Source organism: Aptenodytes patagonicus, chromosome 14 (genome assembly GCF_965638725.1).
Source record: "Aptenodytes patagonicus chromosome 14, bAptPat1.pri.cur, whole genome shotgun sequence".
Classification (NCBI taxonomy): Eukaryota; Metazoa; Chordata; class Aves; order Sphenisciformes; family Spheniscidae; genus Aptenodytes; species Aptenodytes patagonicus.
The window spans coordinates 6,567,743-6,571,402 of NC_134962.1; positions in this window are offsets into that span (position 1 = coordinate 6,567,743).

Here is a 3,660-nt window from a genome sequence, read left to right on the forward strand (position 1 = left end):
CCCTCAGCACATCTCCAGCATCGCAGGACCTGAGGCTCAGCTCTTCCAGCTTTGCCAGCCCCTTCTGCCTCGTTTCCACCTTTGGAGCAGTTGGAGTGAGGCAGCTTGGTAGGTCTGGGGTTTGCCAGTGAAGGTTATCATCCAAAGAAATACGTATTTTTCAGCAAAAACAAACACCACGTGCTCTTGTTCTTGCTGCTGGCTTGGGGTCAGTCCTGAGGTCTGCTCAGTCCCTCCCTCATGGGCAGGAGACTGCAGATGTCCTACGGCTCGGAAATGAAACCCGCCCTGAGAGGAAATGCCGTCCTCGTGCCCCACTGAGAAGCCCGAATTTTTCTGTCCCTTTTTAAAACATTTATCTTTTAAATGAGACTTATCCACCATTTCAGCTGAAGCTGGAGTGGTGAACACTGCTGGGAAATGGGGTTTGGATCTGAACGCTTCCTCTGTGAGCTCCGGCGGGGTGGTGGAGTCTTATCTCTCTTCAGTCTCCCTTGGCAACATCTATTTACATGGCTGCACAAGCTGCTGAAATAGTTACTTCATCCTAGCCTTTTGTTTTGTTTCATTGGAAACCAATATTTTGGCCATGTCAAGGCTTGAATTCTTTCATGGCATGTTTAATCCAGGTTCGATGGCTTGCTCTGGTCCCAGAGGTAGAAAACCGAGTAGAAATAAATACAGGGAAAGAATTGTTGGGATGTAAAAGAAACTGGGGGGGAAAAAAACCCTGAAGTCTCAGCAATTTGGCAGAAAGCCTCTATAATTTTTTTTGTAATACAGCTCATGAGACTTTATGAATCTTTGTTTAAAAAGGAGGGAGATAGTTTCAAAGCCGCTGGCGGCATGGCCAGGTCATTAAAAAAGTTCTCACTGACTGAAGGATTTGGGGTTTCTGAGCGCGGCTGATGGGGCTTAGCCCATCCTGTGGGTTGAGGATGCTTCTGTCTTCTGTACTTTTCCTCCTGGCTGGTGGCAGCAGCATGGGACAGTTTTGATGGGGTGTTGTCTCCTTCCAACATGTGGTGATAGGGATCTTGTCGGTGGTACTGGCCTGTGAGCTGGCTTCTGGTGCCTGCATCTCTCTCCTCTGTATTTTGTAAGCTAACAGCATCCTCACCCTTACACAGAACCAGCCTGGGGTGAGGCTGCTTCCCCAGGGGTGGTGGCCTTGGCTTGTGTCTAAAGATCCACCTCCTGCTGGGTGTCCCACCCGTCCCTGTGCCTCCAAGGAGGACTCTGGGTGCCTCTTTTTCCTCCCAGCTGCTCTGTCTCACCTGTTTTGACCATAAGTTCTCTGGACAAGGAGCTTTTGATGGAGACGGGAGGTTATTGTCCTGTTTGTGCTTGGGGGTGCTGTTATTTCAAACCACCACAGCAGTATTTCTGCTGTAGCTGAGCAGCCTTTGCCCAAGTCTGTATTTGCATGGGAACCTGGAGGAGAATTTCACTTGCTGCCTTATCAGCCTTATCTGCTTCTCCCCTGAAGCCAGAGTGGTGACGAGTGTTTTCATCTCATTTATCTGTGTACCTGCCTTAGTGATTGGCCAGAAGAGATGGGGAATACTGTAGATATCTAAACAAATCACTTTCTTCCGATGTACATGTTACTCCAGGAACCAATTTTGCCGCGTTGCAACGGGAGCAGCAGTGCCCTACCCGGGCTGATAAGCAAAGCTCAGACCTGAATCTAGGCAGAATCTCTTGGAAAGCTTTTATCTAGGTTTTGATTTCTAGCAAAGATAGCCATTATCTGCACAAAATAACCTTTTTTTGCCCTGTAACCCCCAGTGATGTTACAGATGGGAGACCGTGACAGGACTGCCAAAACAGAGCCGGACAAAGGGCCAGTTTGCATTTGCTTCTCGGGGTTAGGCCATGCCAGCAGCAGCGTTTGGCTCCACTTGTCAAACTGCAGCCTGGTCTCTCTGGGCTGCTCAAACCTGCCTTCGAAGGTGCCTCGTTCCTCGTCACTGCTCTGCTGTCTTCCCCAAGCTCCCCACGTGCTCCCAGCCCTTGTCCCACCCTGCAGGTGGTTACCTTCTCCTTTTCCTTCCTTCCCCCAAGCCCACATGGATGCAGTCCCAGGAGGTACCGCAAGCTACCATAGCACAGGACAGTTGCTCTTCCTCTTTCTCCCTTCCCACTGATGTTAAGGGACCGGGTAAGTCTAACCCTCACCCCGAGGGGACCCGCATCACACCTTCACGATTGTTGTCTTGTGTTTGGCAGCAGTGACACAGGATAACTTGGCCTAAATAATATATTACTAGAGCTGATCTTACTGTGCAGATCACTTTGCTGGCTTTGTAAAGTTAATCAGTTTACATGTTGCCATTAGGTCAGGAAAGCTCCATTTACCTTAAATAATTAATCAAGATCAATTAAACACGGGGTAATTGTGAAGAACAGCAAAAGGCAGAATGACCCTCGTTTCTTCCACTTCTTTATCCTGCTTAGACAACCCAGTGCAATAGCATAGCTCACAGAGCTTGGGCAGCGGGAGAGTAACTTACATTTATGTCTTGTGATGACAGCTCTATCCCAAAGGTTTGACCTAATTACTATGTCTTGTCTCGACTTCTGTCTGGGAGTTATTGTTGCTGTCATAGTGGTAAATGCAGCTAATGAAAACATCCAGTGGTTCCATTAAAATACTAGCGTGGTGAGTCGGCTCTGTTGTGCAAGTGCAAATGAATGTTACTGTATTTCTGAATTTTTTTGGTGACAGTCTTATCAAATGTATCATCAAAACAAATACTTGTTAGGACTCCTGGAGGATATTTTCCAAAGAAAAAACTTCTTGAAAATAATTCTATAATGTCTTTGGTAATCATTAAAATGCTAATAGAAACTACAGAGGACTGAGTTTCTAGCAAAGTCGGATGAGGGAGGAACATGGCAGACCAGAAAGCAGTGTAAAACATCTCCTGTAACAGGGAATTGAAATGCCTCTTACGTAGGAGAACTTTACAGAGGCTGAGAGACCTTTGGCCATTTTAGCTGATCTTGGAGCTGCTTGGTGGTAACTTGTACTAGTTTACACAGACTGTTTCTTGGGATCTTTATTGCATGAATAAGTTGGTTCAACATAGTAGCAGCCAACAGAGAAACTAGCAGAAAGGAGCACGATATTTCTCAGCGACAAAGATTTAGACAAGCCCTTTGGAGGTGGGGGCAGGAGAGACGATGCAGGATGTTCCTGGAAAGAGCCCATTTCCTTCATTCCCACTGAGTTACAAAACTTGTTTTCCAATTCTGAGAATCATCAGCGCAAAAGGACCATAAAGAGTTTTAAGAGGACTTTCTTTGGCTTGCTTGTTAGGAAGCTCTTTGCAGTGAACTGGCAAATGCCTGCTGCTTGCTGGCTGGCCTCCTCCCAGAGCAGGGGAAGGGTTAGGTAAGGTGGCTGTGTTTGCAGTCCTCTTAACTGGTGTAAGAATTACTTTAGTATGATAATCTCTCTGGCCCTAACTTCCAGAAAGAAGAACAGCAAGTCCCTGAGCCATGGCAGGCTTTGAGAGTAACACAGACTTGCAAGATACTGTAACATGGGCTCTTTTTTCAAAATGAGACACTCATCCCAAAGAAGCGAAGGCAAATAGTTTCTTGCTCAAAAGGGTGTGCTCAGAGAGATGAACAGACTAGACATGAATTACT